Source organism: Erpetoichthys calabaricus, chromosome 3 (genome assembly GCF_900747795.2).
Source record: "Erpetoichthys calabaricus chromosome 3, fErpCal1.3, whole genome shotgun sequence".
Taxonomy (NCBI): domain Eukaryota; kingdom Metazoa; phylum Chordata; class Cladistia; order Polypteriformes; family Polypteridae; genus Erpetoichthys; species Erpetoichthys calabaricus.
The window spans coordinates 9,080,468-9,102,171 of NC_041396.2; the positions used below are offsets into that span (position 1 = coordinate 9,080,468).

General features: G+C 44.4%; 1 long non-coding RNA gene across 1 annotated transcript; it reads right to left on the reverse strand.

The window, feature by feature from the left end:
• Window positions 1-1,302: 1,302 nt before the first annotated feature.
• Window positions 1,303-21,704, reverse strand: LOC127527049 (uncharacterized). The gene is made up of 2 exons (XR_007934414.1): window positions 21,559-21,704; window positions 1,303-1,569 (listed from the first exon to the last, which is right to left on the reverse strand). It is a non-coding gene; the product is annotated as an uncharacterized LOC127527049 (long non-coding RNA).

A 21,704-nucleotide genomic window follows, 5' to 3' on the forward strand; every position in this document is an offset into this window, starting at 1 on the left:
ATAGGTGCTGTAAGCTCCATGAATTCAAACCTGGCGATCGTGTTTTGGTTCTGATTCCATCTTACTCGCACAAATTCCTAGCAAAATGGCAGGGCCCTGCCATTATTGAAGAGCGTATGGGGCTGGTGAATTACAAGGTTAGAATACCGGGCCGGTGTAAATCATTCCAGATTTTATGCTTCCTTGGCTGCTGTCTCTCAGACCAGTGTTGCCACTGGTGAAGATTTGACTGACTTGCAAAAGACAGAGTTGTTATCTTTGATTGAACAGAACACTGACAGGCGTGACTAACCTTGCAGAACATAAAATCTCTACTGAACCCTGGTGTTAGGGTGCAGATACGCCCGTATTGGATTCCGGAAGCGCGACAAAATATTGTTAGTTTGCATTGTTTGAATAAAGTTCCTGTCTCTACAATTTCCTGTGTTTCTGTGCAAATCTGTGACTCAAGCGTGACAATAGATATATATATGTATAAATATATATATATATATATATATATATATATATATATATATATATATATATATATATATATATATATATATATATATATATATATATATATATATATATGTATATATATATATATATATATATATGTATATATATATATATATATATATATATATATATATATATATATATATATATATATATATATATATATATATATCCATCCATCCATTTTCCAACCCGCTGAATCCGAACACAGGGGCACAGAGGTCTGCTGGAACCAATCCCAGCTAACACAGGGCGCAAGGCAGGGAACCAATCCCGGGCAGGGCGCCAACCCACCGCAGGACACACACACACCCACACACCAAGCACATACTAGGGCCAATTTATGATCGCCAATGCACCTAACCTGCATGTCTATGGACTGTGGGAGGAAACTGGAGCACCCAGAGGAAACCCAAGCAGACATGGGGAGAACATGCAAACTCCACGCAGGGAGGACCTATATATATAAAATGGAAAGTGTTATGCATATATAGATATGAGAAATGCATCAACTGTCCAAGTGGTCTTGCAAAGGATGACTCTTGCAGTCTCTCCAAGGTCTTCATGCAGTGGGATATAAAGACAGCTGGTGTGTGGTCATTAGGTGATGAGGTGCCCACCTTACAATGCAAGATGTTATCTACAGCAGTAGCCCTTTTTGAAGTCTTTGTGACATTCTGAAAAAGTAACAGAGGGCACCACAAAGGTGGTCAGCACTATCGATATATGAAAATACAATGAACGTTAAACACAACTCAATATTGTTAAAAAAGATCTAATAATAAAACTAAAGATCTGTTGTTAACTAAACACTTCAATTCATATTTGGATGTACAGCTGCAAGCTGTATTTCTGATGACTTCATTCACTTCTTGTAAAAATTTGTGGACCCACCTTGTCCCAAGTCAAGGGAATGTTAATAATCAACTGCACAGCCCATTCTTACCATCAGTACGTTTTCATATATTTGCATATAAATTTAAGGACACAATATACTAGGCACATTTCCTATTAAAATACAGGCTCCAAATACATTCTTGCAAATAAACAAATAATGTGTAACACCTGCAATTAGAAAGCTAATTTGAGATATTCTGGTTTGAAAAAGCTTATAATTAGACATTTTTATGTCCTGGCCTGTGCTCACGTTAGCCTCTTTGCGGTTCTGCTGCTCATGCAGATGTACAATTTAAACAGATATTTATCTTCATGGGAATTGTTACATATGCATCAACGTATAACTGCCCGTGACTGAATTTCATTTCTTTCTCTCTATTAAATAAAACAACCTTTTTGAATATTTGGCTCTGAGATTTGTTAATTGTCTTTGCAAAAGCTATTCTAACCGGAAACTCTTAGCGTTTTAATATGAATGGCATATCAAGATCTCGTTTGTTGTCTAATGTTAACCCCTAAAGAAGTACTACATTACCTTTCTTGGCTACAACCTTTTTCCTACATTAATTCGTGCGGTGGAAGACAGGACAGTGTTAACGGCTGTAGATATTCTTCATGATATTGTAAGTTGTTGTTTTTATCTTTCACACGATCACCACCAACTGTTTCAGCATAGACCATTGATATGCATTTAACCAATCTGATGTGTAACCTTTCGACATTTTTGGACGCATTTAACCAATTTGATGTGTAACTGATCAACATTTTTGGCATTAATTCGTTTGACTTCCTCATTTCTCTGTGCTAGGATTGCAAATGTACTCATTTTTTATGTTGATAACCTTTCATGATGAAATTCTTCAGTAAGATTTGGACACTGCGATGGGTTGGCACCCTGCACGGGATTGGTTCCTGCCTTGTGCCCTGTGTTGGCTGGGATTGGCTCCAGCAGACCCCCGTGACCTTGTGTTCGGATTCAGCGGGTTGGAAAATGGATGGATGGATGGATGGATGGATTTGGACATAATACGTCTTCTTTAATTGGGAACTTAAAGTGAGGAAAATATTAAAATGTATAAGAGCTGAGAGTGCTTGAAGTGTGTCTGAGAAAAGCATTCACACGAATGAGAGTTGAGAGGATCGTGGTCTTGTTTGAAAATGTTTGAGAGGAGGGCGTGACTTGAAAAAATCTCAAGGCAAAAGTCTCGTCTCGTGGGACTTGTGGACGCTGAAATCGAAAACAATGGGAAACAAACACCAATTTAAAATAAAAAGCAATTTCTTTATTCTTGGTGAGTTGAAGAGACTGCAGCCCCCAAACCTCTCCTCCTCCTCCATACCTCCGAAGAGACTGGAGCCTCATCCCAGCAAAGTGCAACTAACTGGTTACAACAGATAGTCTGTAGTCTAATATGGGGCCTCCCTCTGCATACCTTCTTCATGTATTAAACGAACTGGAGAGGCTGCTGCTTCACCACCTGAGGCCACAGGTTCAACACGCCCTTGACCCTCTGCAGTTTGCATATCAGGAGAAGGTGGGAGCGGAGGATGCCATCATCTATATGCTACATCGATCCCTCTCTCACTTGGACAGAGGCAGTGGTGCTGTAAGAATTATGTTTCTAGACTTCTCTAGCGCCTTCAACACAATCCAACCTCTGCTCCTTAGGGACAAGCTGACAGAGATGGGATTAGAGTCATACCTGGTGGCATGGATCGCGGACTATCTTAAAGACAGACCTCAGTATGTGCGTCTCAGGAACTGCACGTCTGATATTGTGGTAAGCATCACAGGAGCGCCACAAGGGACTGTACTTTCTCCGGTCCTGTTCAGCCTATATACATCGGACTTCCAACACAACTCGGAGTCCTGCCACATGCAAAAGTTCACTGACGATACTGCTATCGTGGGCTGCATCAGGAGTGGGCAGGAGGAGGGGTATAGGGACCTAATCAATGACTTTGTTAAATGGTGCGACTCAAACCACCTACACCTGAACACCAGCAAAACCAAGGAGCTGGTGGTGGATTTTAGGAGGCCCAGACCCCTCATGGACCCCGTGATCATCAGAGGTGACTGTGTGCAGATGGTGCAGACCTATAAATACCTGGGAGTGCAGCTGGATGATAAATTAGACTGGACTGCCAATACTGATGCTCTGTGTAAGAAAGGACAGAGTCGGTTATACTACCTTAGAAGGCTGGCGTCCTTCAACATCTGCAATAAGATGCTGCAGATGTTCTATCAGACGGTTCTGGTGAGTGCCCTCTTCTACGCGGTGGTGTGCTGGGGAGGCAGCATTAAGAAGAAAGACGCCTCACGCCTGGACAAACTGGTGAGGAAGGCAGGCTCTATTGTTGGCATGGAGCTAGATAGTTTGACATCTGTGGCAGAGCGACGGGCGCTGAGCAGACTCCTGTCAATCATGGAGAATCCACTGCATCCACTAAACAGTGTCATCTCTAGACAAAGGAGCAGCTTCAGCGACAGACTGCTGTCACTGTCCTGCTCCACTGACAGACTGAGGAGATCGTTCCTCCCCCACACTATGTGACTCTTCAATTCCACCCGAGGGGGTAAACGTTAACATTTAACATTATACAAAGCTATTGTCTTTTTTTTACCTGCATTTTTATTACTCTTTAATTTAATATTATTTTTTGTATCAGTATGCTGCTGCTGGAGTATGTAAATTTCCCCTTGGGATTAATAAAGTATCTATCTATCTATCTATCTATCTATCTATCTATCTATCTATCTATCTATCTATCTATCTATCTATCTATCTATCTATCTATCTAAACAAAAAAAAAATATATAAGGCATTTCATTTTGAGGTTATACATAAATTATAATAGCTTACTAGTCCCTGAATTGGAATGTGTACATTGCTTCTTTCAGAAAAAGAGGTTATCAGAGCACTCATAGTTTTAAGAAATAGGCTCAAATAATTTTAAGCAGAAATTCAGAAACTTTCACATTGATTTATAATATCACAGGGTGTTCTGTTAGTATCAAGAGGTCAGCATTTTCTCATAAAAGAATGCAATCTACTCTCATAATTCTGTACCCAAGCCTTTCTCTACCCAAATGAAGAACAAATCATATAGAAATAAAAATCATATAGCTCTCTGCAGCATGATTAATACAAAATACAGTCCTTGGTATTTGTGAGTTAAATACTTATAATCATTACAGTTAATAATGTTTTTTTCTTCCTCAGTTCCTCCCTTTGCACATGAAATGTGCACATTAAATAATCAGACTTCTGCATCATCATAGATGGGAAAGAGTTCAGGAAAGGGGTCAGGGGATGGAAGGAAAGGTGTGTACAGGGAGTCAGGGTCAGCGCTGAGGAGATAAGCCTTAGTAATGGAGGCATTAATAAACCTTTGTAAAAGGGCTCGGATGCACGGGATAAGACAGCAACCCAAGAGCATGAAAACTGCCAGAAAAATAAGGACAGTTATGAAAATAGTTTTAATCCAACCAGCCCAAGAACTGAACCAGTCTTTGGAAGAGATCATTGAAAGAGTCAGGTGTTCCTGAGTTTTCTGCTAATTCAATAGATAGGGAGGTGAGACCAGCTAAAGCACAGGTAATAGAACTGTCAGGGGCAGTGTTATTAGGAATAAAGGTACAGCAACTGTTGTTGAAGACAACACACACAATCCTCACTTTTCAGTTAGGAGCATTTCTAGTGTGTACTTCCTGACATTAAGATACACTTGAAAGGGCAACAAGTAAAGTTATGTGCATCCTTAAAAATATCACAATTAAAAAAGATTATTGGGAAGGGATACAACTAGGAGATAGGGTTTAGCAGTGGCACATGCATAACAAGAATCTGTTCTTAATCTTGTAACAGTAACCTTCAACCACTTATATCGCAGATTATCCTCTTAAGAGAAAGGGAAGAATCCCTTGACAGAGTCCCAACACAAAAAGTCCAAAAAATAGCAACAGCTTAATGATTCAGTCCACTTTTTACAGTGAGAGACGTGCATTCAAGAAAAGAGTCCTTCAACCTTCACGGCATGTGGGGTGCAGATAGCAACACCTGGAATGGTCCCCTCCAGCGAGGTTGATGCCAATGTTTCCTTCGGATGTCTCTGACCAGTATCCAGGTTCCAACGGGGATCTGGAACTCTGTCAGTGGGGGACCGGTCCGCCAATCCTTGTTAACTTGTTTGTGGACTTCCTTCAGGGAGGTTCAGAGACCTGTAAGACTGGAGAGAAGATCATTGTCCACAGTATGCAGAGTGACATTTCCGATAACCATGCCAACAGGTATGGGGCATCCAGTTAAAATTTCAAATGGCGACAGTCCCAACTGCCAATGTGTCCTTCCTCTCAACCCCATCAAGGCCAGCGGCAGAGCATCTGGCCAGGTTAAGTTTGTCTGCGCACAGATTTTTGCCAATTTTAATTATAGGGTGCCATTGCACCTTCCTACAATATCTTTACTTTGGGGATGGTATTTGCAGTAATGATGTACATGATGTAATGATTTACAGCCAAGTAGTCAGCTCATTTATTACAGAACTTCACAAAGTGGGTACCATTATCTGTCTGCAGTTTCTGTGGTATTCCCCATCTTGGAATAATTTCTTTTATTAAAGCTTTATCCACTGCCTTTGCATCAGAATGCTTAGGAGGAAAGGCCTCAACCCACCGGGAGAACACATCAACAATCACGAGGCAGTATTGATATCCTCTGGATGGCGTTAGTTCAATGAAGTTCATTTGAAAATGTTCAAATGGACCCACTGGTTTCGGGGTAACGGCGGGACTTACTTGAGTTCCTCTGCCTATATTGTACCTTTGGCATAGGGCACACTGTCGGCAGAATTGTTCAGCATATGCAGAGAACCCTGTGGTTTCCCAATGTTGCTCGACATCCTGAGTCATAGCGACTTTTTAGATAGATAGATAGATAGATAGATAGATAGATAGATAGATAGATAGATAGATAGATAGATAGATAGATAGATAGATAGATAGATAGATAGATAGATAGATAGATAGATAGATAGATAGATAGATAGATAGATACTTTAGTAATCCCAAGGGGAAATTCACATACTCCAGCAGCAGCATACTGATACAAAAAAACAATATTAAATTAAAGATTGATAACAATGCAGGTAAAAACAGACAATAACTTTGAATAATGTTTATGTTTACCCCCCTGGGTGGAATTGAAAAGTCGCATAGTTTGGGGGAGGAACGATCTCCTCAGTCTGTCAGTGGAGCAGGACGGTGACAGCAGTCTGTCGCTGAAGCTGCTCCTCTGTCTGGAGATGATCCTGTTTAGTGGATGCATTGGATTCTCCATAATTGATAGGAGCCTGCTGAGCGCCCGTCGCTCTGTCACAGATGTCAAGCTGTCCAGCTCCATGCCAACAATAGAGCCTGCCTTCCCCACTAGTTTGTCCAGGTATGAGGCGTCCTTCTTCTTAATGCTGCCTCCCCAGCACACCACCGCGTAGAAGAGGGCGCTCGCCACAACCGTCTGATAGAACATCTGCAGCATCTTATTGCAGATGTTGAAGGACGCCAGCCTTCTAAGGAAGTATAACCGGCTATGTCCTTTCTTACACAGATCATCAGTATTGGAAGTCCAGTCTAATTTATCATCCAGCTGCACTCCCAGATATTTATAGGTCTGCACCCTCTGCACACAGTCACCTCTGATGATTACGGGGTCCATGAGGGGTCTGGGTGTCCTAAAATCCACCACCAGCTCCTTGGTTTTGCTGGTGTTCAGGTGTAGGTGGTTTGAGTCACACCATTTAACAAAGTCTTTGATTAGGTTCCTATACTCCTCCTAATGCTCACTCCTGATGCAGCCCATGATAGCAGTGTCGTCAGCGAACGTTTGCACGTGGCAGGACTCCGAGTTGTATTGGAAGTCTGATGTATATAGGCTGAACAGGACCGGAGAAAGTACAGTCCCCTGTGGCGCTCCTGTGTTGCTGACCACAATGTCAGACGTGCAGTTCCCGAGACGCACATACTGAGGTCTGTCTTTAAGATAGTCCACGATCCATGCCACCAGCTTGTCAGCTTGTCCCTAAGGAGCAGAGGTTGGATTGTGTTGAAGGCGCTAGAGAAGTCTAGAAACATAATTTTTACAGCACCACTGCCTCTGTCCAAGTGGGAGAGGGATCAGTATAGCATATCCGCTCCCACCTTCTCTTGATATGCGAACTGCAGAGGGTCAAGGGCGTGTTGAACCTGTGGCCTCAGGTGATGAAGCAGCAGCTTCTCCATGGTCTTCATCACATGTGACGTCAGAGCAACAGGCCGGAAGTCATTCAGCTCACTAGGACGTGATACCTTTGGGACTGGGGTGATGCAAGATGTTTTCTAAAGCCTCGGGACTCTCCCCTGTTCCAGGCTCAGATTAAAGATGCTCTGTAGAGGACCAGGCCGTGATCCAGGCCGTGTGTGATTTTTGCCATTCCTGGATAAGAAGCCTTTGGGAGGAAAGGTTTGTTAGTTTGCTTATGGGTCCAGACCCCATCAGAGAGGGATCCTTCTCATGACCAATTTATCCTTTCTCTGTCAGTGGCGGCACTCTGTAAAGAAATAATTTGATTATCAGGGTCTTTGTCATCCTTCTTTTGGAATAAAGAGACTGGTGTGTTATTATAGGTGGCCTGTTTAGCAAAGTGATCAGCCAGTTCGTTTCCTTGGCTGACTGGGTCTTGTTTCCCAGTATGGGCTTGCCATTTAACTATTGCCAGTTTCAATGGTTTTATTATAGCTTCAAGAAGGGATTCCACTAATTTCTGATGTTGTATGGGCTTACCAGTACTGGTTTTGAATCCCCTTAATTTCCATAATACCCCATGATCATGGCAGACTCCAATGGCATATCTGGAATCTGTATAGATGGTTATGACCTTCCTTTCAGACAACTGGCAAGCTTTGGTGAGAGCTATTAGCTCAGCTGCTTGTGCGCTTGAACTAGAAGAGATTCGATTTGCTTCAAGTAAGTGGTCTCCTTTGACCACTGCATAACTGGTGAAGAGTGTTCCGTCGTCTAATCGCAAGGAACAGCCGTCCACATGAAGTACTTCTCCTGTTTCTAGTGGAGTTTCTTGGAGGTCTGGCCTGGGTTTCAGGACCTTTGTTATCTCATCATGGCAGTTCTGTGGTTCCCCCTCTCCCTCAGTGGGGAGTAAGGTGGCCGGATTCAGAGTTGAGCATCTTTCAATAGTGACATTTGACAGGGTACAGAATACATTTTGATAGTGTATTGCCCTTGCAGTAGTGAGGTTTGAGGTTTTGGCCTGGACTAAGATGGAGTGAACAGCGTGAGGCACTTTCACCGTCAGGGGACTCATAAGTCACCTGGAATGGTCCTCTCCACCTGGGCTGGTGCCAGTGTTTTCACCATGTGTCTCTAATGAGAGCCCAAGTCCCAATTGGTATAGAAATTTATGTTTCAGGTAATTAGGCAATTTGCCACGTTTCCCTCACTTGTTCATGCACTCTATCTGTAAGGCACTACACAGACCTGAAAGAAAAGATTCAAGATCATTGTTGACCATGTGGAGAGTAATTTTACATAGCGGAAAGCACATTAGCATGGGGCGGCCAGTAAGAATCTCCAACGGTGAGAGTCTTATTTGGCAATGAGTTCTTCCCCGCAGACCAGCCAGAGCCAAAGGCAATGCATCAGGCCAAGATAGGCCTATTTGTTCAAAGATGTTTGCCAATTTAAATTTTTAAGGTGGAATGTATATGCTCCATCATCCCTTCACTCTGTGGATGATACTTGCCGTAGTGGCGGACATCAATCTACAGCCACTGAGACAGTTTTGGCCACTGACTTGGCATCTGCGTGCCAGCATGGGAAAGCCTCCACCCAGTGTGAGAAAGCGTAGATGATTGCTAAGCAATATTTATGCCCATGAGACGGGGTTATGTTAAAGAAATCTATCTGCAGATGTTCAAAGGGCCCTCCGGCATTAGGTGTTACAGCCGGACTTACCTGCAAGCCATTTCCTACATTACATTTTTGGCATAGTGTATACCTCTTACAGAACTGATCAGCAAAGTTAGAAAAACCTCAGGCGTGACAGGATTGTTGCACCTGTGCCATCATTGTGTCTTCTGAAAGGGTGGGCCAAGCCATGTGCAGCCTTTGCAATACCTGGAAAGGAAGCTTTTGGGGAAAAAAGGATGTTTAGTTAATGGATGGATCCAAATTTCTTTCAGATCTTTTTCTGATCCCACTTTCTGCTACGTCTTTATCTCCTTTTCCGTTGCCACAGATTGTGGAGATAAAACTGCATCCTTGGGTAACTCTTGTTCCTCCTCCTGTTATAGAAATAAAGAGGTTAGTGGTGAAGTATGATCCCGGGAGGCTTTCTTTGCCCACATGTCTGCTTGCGCATTTCTCTCACTCACTGGATTTGTTTTCCCCTTGTGAGTTTGACACTTCACTACCGCAAGCGCACCTGTCAAATGAGATGTTCTTGTCTGTACTAAGATGGAATGTACAGCATATGATACCTTAACAGTTAATAGACTCTGGAGAACAACATCTGAGCATGCTAATATGGGCTCTGTTGTTGCAGCAGCTGCTTTCAAACAGGCCAGGATTGTAGCGGCCCCTGGATCCAGTTTTATTTATTTTATTTTTTTAGAATAGTATGCGACTGGTCCTTGTCTATCTCCTTCTTGTTGAGTTAATACTGCAGTCATACACCCCCCTTTCTCGTCCACGAACAGAGTGAAAGGACAAAACTACTCCGGAAGTCTTAATGCAGGCACAGACATTAAAATTTATTTTATATCAGTTAAAGCCTACTCAGCCTGCTCCATCCATGAAATTTTATCAGTCAAAGCCAAATTAGAATTAGAAGCCAAATTTTTATATAATAGATATATATTAATTTCTATCTATCTGAGTACTACTGAGTACGATTTGGAGTTACTGCAATGAAATTTTGGCCAAATGGACTCGTCTGCCTGCCTGTTGCATCATCATTTTTTCCCTTTGATTTTCGGGGTGTCCTCTGTCTGTTGATCCTTTTCATTTCCATCCTTTTGTTCCTCACACATCACCATATCAGTCCATAGCAGTAGACAGAGCCAGCAGGATTTCTTATCCCATTGAGATCTGATGGATATTCAAACTGTGCCTTTAATTTTGTTTGAGCAGTATACATTGCTACCAATATAAATATATTTTAAAATATCTTACAGTATACTTCATTGATAAAAACGTTACAATATCTTGAAGTATACATACATGTACTGTAAAATATGTAAATTACAGCCATATTTGTATATTGCAGTATATTTTCCAAAATGTAAAAGTTGACTTCTCAGTGTATTTTAAAACAGTAGGAGTACAATCGTGTTGTCATTTCTACAAGCTGTGACTGAAATGTCTGCAAATCCCTTTAAACAAAAGTCTGCGATGTGCTTTTTAATCTCGTCGGAAATATTTGATTTCTTCACTCTGTAAAGCACTTTGAGCTCCATCATTTGTAGGAAAATGTGCTACAGAAATAAATGTTGTTGTTGTTGTCAGTGGTGGGATTTGAAACCACAACCTCAGAACTTGAAGTCCAAGGCATTAACCACTGAGGTTTTAAAGTTTAGCATTTTTTATTCTGTACATAGCAGCAAAATGCAAAAACGTCAAAAGTGTGAGAGAAAGAATCAACTGCTAAATTTGCATCAGCTTCCACTGTGGCCATTTCACAGAACATTTATTTCAATATTGCTCATGTTCATTCTGTCATTAAAGACCTGAAGCGAGTTTTATGAAGCCGCACCTTTTCGTTTTTATTATTGTGCATTGGACTTGCAGCTTTATTCAGGATCAATGTAATGGACTATTTACATCGATGTTTATAACTGCAGCTCTACAGAGTTAGCTGACCCCCTCGGGACCACAAACTGAAGTAAAGATGTGAAGTCGGTGGCCTTGTGGCTTAAAATGTTCTGTCTTAGCCACCACACCACAGAGCTCTTAAAGATGGAGTTTTGTAATCTGAAGGAATCAAAAACCTTCATACGGTGCAGACAACTGAATATTTTGTTTTTCATCTTTTTATTTGATATGCTTTATTAATCCCAGAGGGGAAATTGTCTTTTCACATGACCTTTGGAGGTCAGAGCACAGGGTCAGCCTTTGTACAGCAGCCCTGGAGCAAACGGCAGGTGGCATTTTTAAAATGTTTGTCTTGATCTGCCATGGAACAACCTGAGTGAAGAAGAGAACAGTGCTGACTCCGACCTCACTGCTGGTTGTGTAGAGACCCCCTCACAGTTCAAGCTTCAGGGCCCCAAAAATGTGGGTCTCCCACCAATTAAGTTTTCTTTTCCTTCTTTTTTAAACTTTCTTCCTTTTCAGTTATTCTGGTGTGTGTTCAAACTACAGCGTGTGCATACTGTATATATACATATTGATTTATCTCTCTGTGTGTGTGTATTTATTAATTTAAATAACTTCTGTCAAACTGGGTACAAATCAAGTTCTATCTATCTATCTATCTATCTATCTATCTATCTATCTATCTATCTATCTATCTATCTATCTATCTATCTATCTATCTATCTATCTATCTGTTGTCATAGATGGCTGGGATCCTTGCCTGGCCTATTCGCTGAAAGGACCGGGGAAGCAAGCATGGTCAGAAGATTCCCTCCCCGGGATGCTAGATGGCAGCCCCCATTGGTTGCAGTGTTGCTTCGGGCTCCCGCAGGGCTTTATGGGAGATGGAGTTGTATACAGCCCTGTTGGGATCCGGAAGAGCTGCCAGGGGGTGCTGCAGCTGCTCCTAGATAGATAGATAGATAGATAGATAGATAGATAGATAGATAGATAGATAGATAGATAGATAGATAGATAGATAGATAGATAGATAGATACTTTATTAATCCCAGCGGGAAATTCACATACTCCAGCAGCACCTTACTGATACAAAAAACAATATTAAATTGAAGATTGATAATAATGCAGGTAAAAATAGACAATAACTTTTTATAATGTTAACGTTTACCCCCCCGGGTGGAATTGAAGAGTCGCATAGTTTGGGGGAGGAACGATCTTCTCAGTCTGTCAGTGGAGCAGGACGGTGGCAGCAGTCTGTCGCTGAAGCTGCTCCTCTGTCTGGAGATGATATTGTTTAGTGGATGCAGTGGATTTTCCATGATTGATAGGAGTCTACTGAGCACCCGTCGCTCTGCCACAGATGTCAAACTGTCCAGCTCCATGCCAACAATAAAGCCTGCCTTCTTCACCAGTTTGTCCAGGTTTGTCCCGAGCCCGTATGGGCGGTTATTTCACCACACTTGGAAGTGCGACTGGGAGTAGGTCATCAGGCACCTGGAGCACTCCCAGGTAACATATAAAAGGGGCCTGCAGAAACTACTCGGGGAGCCAGAGTTAGGTGGTGGAGGACAAAGCTTACCGAGGGGGAGTGGAGGAGAAAAGAAAAGAGTGTGATAAGAAGAGATAATTGTGTTCAGTTGTGCTGTTTGTGCTTGAGACTGTGTTGTATACTTGTGGGAATGGGGAAGACGTTGCCCACAAGTGAAGAAGCAAAATTAAAATTAATCTGTTGTTAAGTGTGCATCCTGCGTCTGTCAGTGTCGGGTTGGGTGGGTGGCACACCCCCTAGTGGTATCACAATATATTTATATAATGAAGTCATTATATATATGATAAATGTATACCTCACAGTCCAAGTGATCTTGCACAGGAGGACTCAATCTCTCATAGGTGTTCATGCAGTGGGATATAAAGGCAACTGGTGTGTGGTTATTAGATGACGAGGTGCCCACCTTACAATATAAGATGTTTTCTTCAGGAGCAGCAATTTCTGAAGCCTTCATGACATTCTGAACATGTAACAGAGGACACCACAAAGGTGGTCAGCACAATCAAAATATAAAAATTAAATTAAATTTAAACGGAACTCAATATTGTTAAAATAGAGCTAATAATAAAACTAAAGATCTGTTTTTGACTAAACACTGTAAAAGAAAAGACACAACTGCACATAAAGGTTTGGGGTTTCCAGCCCCGTATACTGTAAAGAAGTTGCAAGTCAAAGTTATACAGTCCAGAGTACAATCAATTGCCAACTGCTGAACAACAATATGGCTTGATGGGGGAACATTTATAGAGGGGACCGGAATTAAACAGAGGAATGCTGGGTAGTGAGTTGTGGTGTAGTCTGGGATTCTGACGTCATCAGAGGGAAGGAAGATGCGGAAGTGGAGGAACGGGGGACGGTTCAGGGTGTCGCCGTTTCTTTCTTTCTAGGAAACAAAGAGAAAAAGGTTAGTTGCCCGTCCGTCCCGTATGGCTTTTGGATTTCGCGCTACTACCCGGGTCGTACTGCGACTTCCCATGCGCGCGTGCGTTACAGGGCCCCCCCCTCAGCCCAGCCCCATCGGGGCGGGCGGACCGGACCGAGAGGTCGTGAACCCGGGAGAGGGTGTCGGCATTGGCCTGAAGGTTACCCCGCCTATAAGTGACGGTAAACTTGTATGGCTGAAGGTCCAAAAACCACCTGGTGACCCGGGGATTCAACTCCTTATGTAATGCTGCTGCATGGTCCGTCACAAGGGTGAACTCCCGGCCCAGCACGTAGTACCTCAGATGTGTAACCGCCCACTTGATGGCCAGGGCTTCCCTCTCCACTGCCGCATACCTGGTCTCCCGGTCCAACAGTTTCCGGCTTAGGTAGAAAACGGGGTGCTCGACACCATCGGTGCTTTGGCTCAGCACTGCGCCTAGGCCTGTGTCCGAAGCATCGGTCTGGAGAAGAAATGGAAGTGAAAAATCAGGCGTTTTTAATACAGGTGCCGAGGTTAGGGCCGCTTTTAAGTCACTGAATGCCCACTCTGCTGTTGGATTCCACACCACGTACAAAGGAGCCCCCTTTCTTGTCAGGTTAGTCAAGGGTGCTGCCCTTTCAGAGAAACAGGGTACAAACCGGCGATAGTACCCTGCCAACCCTAAGAAAGCCTGCACCTGTCTCTTGGTATTCAGACGGGGCCATTCCAAGATGTCTTTAATTTTGGAGCATTGTGGCTTAACCTGACCTCGCCCCACTAGGTAGCCTAAATACTTGGCCTCTTTCAACCCGAAAAAACATTTCCGAGGGTTTATACGGAGACTGGCTTTCGCTAGCGTGGCCAGGACAGCATACACCTGCAGTATATGTTCTTCCCAGGTGCCGGAATAGATGACAACGTCATCCAGATAGGCGGCACAGTAGGACTGGTGGGGCCATAGCACTCTGTCGACCAGACGCTGGAAGGTTGCTGGTGCCCCGTGCAGCCCAAATGGGGGAACCTTATAGTGCCAATGTCAGCTAGGGGTACTGAAGGCGGTTTTCTCCTTTGCGGATGCCGTTAAGGGAATTTGCCAGTACCCTTTGGTCATGTCAAGAGTAGTCAAGTATTGGGCCGTACCCAAACGCTCAATAAGGTTGTCTATCCAGGGCATAGGGTAGGCATCAAACTTGGAGACCTGATTCAGACACCTAAAGTCATTACAGAACCTCCAGGAGCCGTCCGGCTTAGAGACGAGGACGATAGGACTGGACCACGGGCTGCGACTTTCCTCAATGACGTCCAAGTCCAACATCCGCTGGATCTCCAATTCGACCTCCGCGCGCTTTGCCTCTGGGAGGCGATAGGCTCTTTCCCTGACTACCACCCCGGGATCTGTACTGATGTCGTGCTCAATCAGCGCGGTGCGGCCCGGTGTCTCGCTTACCACCTCAGGGACGGCTAGGATAGCCTGTTCCAGCTCCTGCCGTTGGGATGATGACAAATCCAGACCGAGGTTAAGTGGCATTTTCTTTGAAAACAGGGAGAGGGTTGTACCGGAGATCGGGGCCTCTTCCCGAACTCTCCACGGCTTCAGCAAGTTCACATGATACACCCTTTCGCGTGGCTGGCGATTTGGTTGTCAGACCAAATAGTCAACCAGCCCCTTTCTCTCTATAACCTGGTAAGGCCCTAGCCAATGTGCCAATAATTTGGAGTGGGAGGATGGTACGAGCACCATCACCCGATCCCCAGGCTGGAATTCCCTGAGGGTGGAGTTCTTATTGTAGCAGCGCGCCTGCGCTGCTTGAGAACGCGTCAGGTGATCTTTGAGAATCGGCCTGATGTGGGTTAGCCTATCACACAGTTGCGCAATATACTCCACAACATTTGTAGAAGGAGGGGTTTCCTCCTCCCATCCTTCTTTAACTATAATAATAATAATAATACATTTTATTTATATAGCGCCTTTCCCATGCTCAAGGCACTTACAGAATATAATAAAGAACGGCAGAATATACAGTATATAGCATTGTAAAAACCAGATAAATAAATAAAGAAGATTAAGACAGTAAATTCTGAAAAAAAAAAACCAGACAACATAATTGATGGTCTCACACACACACAGGTTACATGAGCATCTTGACAGAGAAGTAAACTGAGAGAAGGGTAATAAAGTCAAGTAGAGCTAAAAGCCATCCTGAACAGATGAGTTTTGAGTTGTTTTTTAAAAGAATTCATGGAGTCAGCTGACCTGATTAATTTTGGTAGGTCATTCCAGAGTCTGGGCACTATACAGCTGAAGGCCCTGCTGTCACCCATGGAGTGTAGATTAGTGAGCGGCACAACAAGATTACCAGAATCAGAGGACCTTAGTGGGCGGACAGGCACATAGTGATGGAGGAGGTCACTGATGTAGTTTGGTGCAAGGTTATTTAAAGCTTTGTAGGTTATTAGTAGGATTTTATATTCGATTCTGTAGGACACAGGGAGCCAGTGAAGACGGAGCAGGATGAGTGTGATGTGCTTGCTGCTGCTGGTTCGAGTAAGGACTCTTGCAGCTGAGTTTTGAATAAGCTGGAGCTGTGATATAAGATTAGAAGGGGCACCTGCCAGTAGGGAATTACAATAATCGATGCGGGATGTGATAAAAGCATGGACAAGTTTCTCAGCATTAGAGAAGGAGAGGAAGGAGCGAACACGGGATATGTTACGGAGGTGAAAGTAAGAAAGTTTCTTAATGTGATTTATGTGGGCGGAATAAGTGAGGGAGGAATCAAAAATGACACCAAGATTTTTTTACAGTAGAGGCAGGTCTGATGAGATCACTGCCAAGATGGACTGGGAAGGAGCTCATTTTATTAAGTTGCATTTTAGTCCCAATTTGCAGGAGTTCAGTTTTATTGCAATTTAATTTTAAAGAGTTCTGCTCCATCCAGGTTTTAATTTCACTAAGGCAGGTTGTGAGCTGAGAAAGCTCTGATGAAGTTCCACTTTTAACATTGAAGTAGAGCTGGGTATCATCTGCATAAAAATGATAACCCAATCCATAACTACGGATAATATGGCCAAGGGGAAGCATATAAATACAGAAAAGCAGAGGACCGAGGACAGAGCCCTGAGGGACTCCTTGTGTGACTGGCGCTGAGCTGGATCTGCTGTTGCCAAGACTAACAAACTCTTGCCTATCAGTCAGATAGGACTTGAACCACTGGAGGGCAGTGCCAGAGATACCCAGTATGTTCTCCATTCTGGACAGTAGGATGTCATGTCTAACAGTGTCAAATGCTGCACTGAGGTCTAACAGAATTAATATGCTAGTTTGTCCAGAGTCTGCTGCCATAAGCAAATCATTGGTTACCCGTAGCAGAGCAGTTTCACAGCTGTGCCGCGCCCTGAAACCAGACTGAAAGGGTTCCATCAAATTATTAGAGGTTAGGTAATTGGTGAGTTGGGAAGCTACAACACGCTCAAGAACTTTTGACAGGAAAGGTAAGTGGGAAATAGGCCGGAAATTGTTAAGATTGTCAGCATCAAGGCCAGACTTTTTTAACATTGGGGTTACAGAAGCAATTTTAAAAGTGAGCGGCACGGAGCCAGTGTCAAGGGATGAGTTTATTATTGTTGTAACAGTCAGGATTATGGCATGAAGGCAGGATTTAAGTAGTGTGGTGGGGATGGGGTCCAGTACACAAGTAGTCGGCCTCATCTTACAAAGCAGGTTATTAACAAACGCAGATGTGACTGGTGAGAACTTAGAGAAGGAGCTGGATGGAGTGGGAAAACAGGGAGAGATATAAACAGATGATGTATTTATGATAGTTGAATTATTTAGATCTTTAATTTTGTTACGGAAAAAGTGGAGGAATTCCTCACAGACTTCAGTAGAAGAGGTAGTTGGACCAGATGCGGGTTCGAGTAGTTTATTAACTACAGAGAACAAAACCCTTGGGTTATCATGGCCACTTTCTATTATTCTGCCATAATAGGTGTTCTTGGCAGAAGTTAGTGCTTCTCTGTAAGCTCTTTGGTGGTCAGAGAAAGCCTGGATGTGCACGGTGAGGCCAGTCTTACGTGACATTCTCTCAAGGCGTCAGCCAGCTGCTTTCATAGATCGCAATTCTGAGTTATACCAAGGAGCTGAGCGTTTAAAGGAAACCTCCTTATGTTTTAAAGGAGCTGTTTTATCTAATGCTGAGTGAAGGGCTGAGTTATAGTGGTGAACAAGACTATCTAGTGTTGGTGGAATAGGTGCAGACAGTAAAAGATCAGAAATGGATCCAGAAAGGATAGAGGGACAGATATTTTTAAGGTTTCTGTAAGAAATTTGTCGTTTACAGGTAAGAGGTGGGATAGGTAATGAGACAGTGAAAAATACTGCTTTATGGTCAGAGAGTCCCAAATCAGTGCTGTAAATGTTGGCAACAGATAGTCCAGAAGTGCAGATCAGGTCCAATATATGACCGCCAGAATGGGTTGGAAAATCAACATGTTGTGTCAAGTCAAAACAGTCCAGTAAGGACAGGAATTCATTTCTCAGTTTAGATGTGGTGGTGTCAATATGGATGTTGAAATCACCAAGAAGCATAATTCTTTGAGAGTAAGAGCTTAGGTGGGTCAAAAGTTCAATCAGATCAGATAAGAAGGATGCATTGTATTTTGGGGGACGATAGAGAACAATGAGTGAGACAGGACCTGATTCCGTTATTAGTTTAAGAGCCAGGCACTCAAAAGACAATGGGCAGTCAATTGGGATTCTTTTAATGTTTAAGTCTTCTCTGATAATTACTGCCAGCCCGCCGCCTTGTCTTGAGCTGCGAGGCTCTGAGTGGAAAGTGAAACCAATTGGAGTCGCCTCTGTCGCCTCAGGGTTGGCGTCCATACAATAATTCAAATGGGGAAAAGCCAGTGGAAGCGTGGGGCACCTCCCGGTAAGCAAAAAGCACGAGGGGCAAAAGCTGATCCCAGTTCCTACCGTCCGCGCTGACTACTTTGCGTAGCATTTGCTTAAGCGTCTGATTAAATCGCTCGACTAATCCGTCGGTCTGTGGGTGGTAAACAGACGTCTTAAGATGCTTTATCCGCAGTAACTTGGCCACCTCCCTAAACGTATCCGAAGTAAAGGGAGTACCCTGGTCCGTGAGGACTTCTTTGGGTATTCCCACTATGGAAAGAAAAGTACTAGTTCCCATGCGATTGTTTTGGTAGTAGTGGAGCGCAGCGGAACCGCCTCTGGGTAACGAGTCGCATAGTCTACCATGACCAAGATATATTTATGGCCGCGGCTTGAAGGTTCCAGGGGACCCACAATGTCCACTCCGATTCTTTCGAAGGGAATATCGACAAGGGGGATTGGCACGAGAGGAGCTCGAGCCCTCCTAGGGATCTGGCGAATCTAGCAATCTGGACAGGATTGGCAGAAGCGACAGACCTCCTCATTAATACCGGGCCAATAAAATCGGAGCTTTATCCTCTCCAACGTTTTCTTGGCCTCTAGATGGGCGCCTAAGAGATGGGCATGCGCTAGTTCACACACCCTTCCGCCGGTAGGTCCGTGGGACTAGCAACACCTTCCGCATCTCGCCTTCGTGAGTCGCGACTCGGTACAACAGATCATTTTCAAGAATAAAGTAGGGCTCCGGTGGTGCGGGATCGCTTGACAAATGGCCATTCACAGCAACAGCGGCATTCCTGGCAAACTTCAGGGAACCATCATTCCACTGCTCGCGTTTAAAGGAGGCCGGGGTAGCTCTATACTGAAGCTCCACCCGGCATAGGGGATCGTCCGTCGCTGTATAGGGGTCGGTACCCTGGCTCGGGTCCGACACTTGAGAACCTTCCCCCTGGCGACCTACGTCATCATTGTTTGCCGCATGGCACGGCGTGGGAGTCGCAGCGAGCCTATTTTGTTTGCTCATAGCTAGACCCAAGTTATTATAAGGAGTGGTTTTAGTTTTGCCGCATTTTATCTTTGACCAGTCGTGCCCTAATATCACTGGGAAGGGGGGCTCAGGAAGAACAGCGACCGCCAGTTGAATCACCTCTCCCTTCCAGGCAATAAAACAGTTTGCGGCTCTGTACGCCCTGGTCTCTCCATGCACACAGGTGACCCTTAAGCATTGATTTATCCACTGTCGCAGCAAAACATAACGGCGAGCAACAATTGATATATTGCTCCCGGAGTCAAACAAAGCCCTCACCGAGTGCCCATTTACCAACACCACGCCCACATTCGGAACAGCCAAGGGATGCGACAAAGCACCATACCTTTCTGTCAGGGCCACGCTGCAATCCATTGCCTCCACATGTAGGGGACAGGCAGGCAAAATATGGCCGAGCTCACCGCACTTGAAACAGCGCAGCGGGGCTGGCTTCTCCCAGGGCTTTGCTGGCGCTTCCACCGCGCGGCGGCTGGGCTCGGGGAGGCTAGTGCGTCCCTGTCGGGCTCCACAAGCCGGCCGTTCCGGCCCCCCGGATCGGTGAACCGCGAGCTGACGCTCCAAGACCTCTAGGAGGCCTTTCATATCCTTGTAGGGGTGCCGCCGGACCTGCTGGGCGAGATAATCTGGCATGGCATTTATGAGGCCCTCGCACGCTACCTGCTCCACGACTTTCCGAGCGTGGGGTCCTTCTGGACGTAGCTAGCGGCCCATTTTGCCCCAAAATTCAAAGGCTTGCGCTCTGGCCGGGCCTTCAGGATCGAAGCGCCACAGTCTCCACTCACTCGCCTGCTGGTCCGGCGTGACGCCGTAGCGGCTGAGGATTTCAGTTTTTAGATTGTCATAACTCGCAGCCTCCTCTTCGGGGAGATCGTAGTAAGCCCGCTGCGCAGCGCCCTTCAGGTACGGCACTAATATGGACGCCCAGTCTGATCGCGGCCACTGGTTCCGAGAGGCAGTCCTCTCAAATATTCCCAGGTATGATTCAATATCATCCGCCTCTGAAAGCGGAACGATAGGCGGAGACGGGGGCCGTGCAGGCTCTGGTCTTACCGCGTCAGGTGAGTCGAGCCTAGCTGTGGTTTCCTCCAGTTTCCACCTTGTCGCGGCATGCTCTACCTGTAGCTTCTGAAGCTGTGTTGCCAGAGTCGTTAGCACCGTGTTCAGGTCCTGTCCTTCGCTCATTTTTCGGACTTTTTAGTCTCCTGCCGACTACGCCACTGTAAAAGAAAAGACACAACTGCACATAAAGGTTTGGGGTTTCCGGCCCCGCATACTGTAAAGAAGTTGCAAGTCAAAGTTATACAATCCAGAGTACAATCAACTGCCAACTGCTGAACAACAATATGGCTTGATGTGGGAACATTTATAGAGGGGACCGGAATTAAACAGAGGAATGCTGGGTAGTGAGTTGTGGTGTGTTCTGGGATTCTGACGTCATCAGAGGGAAGGAAGATGCGGAAGTGGAGGAACGGGGGACAGTTCAGGGTGTCGCCGTTTCTTTCTTTCTAGGAAACAAAGAGAAAAAGGTTAGTTGCCCGTCCGTCCCGTATGACTTTCGGATTTCGTGCTACTACCCGGGTCGTACTGCGACTCCCCATGCGCGCATGCGTGACAACACTTTCATTTAAATTGGGTGCAGTGGAGCTATGGAATGACTTGTGATGATCGTATTTGGATGTACAGCCTCAAGCTTTATTCCTAATGACTTCATTCACTTCTTGTAAAAGTCTGTGGACCCACCTTGCCTGAAGTCAAAGGAATGTTGATCATCAACCGCACAGCACATTCTTACCATTAGTACATTTTCATATATTTCCATATAAATTTAAGCACATACACTAGGCACATTTCTTTTTAAAATAACATACTTACAAACCAACAAAAAATGTATAACACCTGCAATTAAAAAGCTAATTTGAGATATTCTGGTTTGAAAGAGACTTATGACTGGACTGGGTTAGGGTTAAGAGTAAAGCATCGTCTTCAATGTTTAACACACTCTGAAGCTCTTCAATTGGCACAAACACCTGATATGTCTTAAT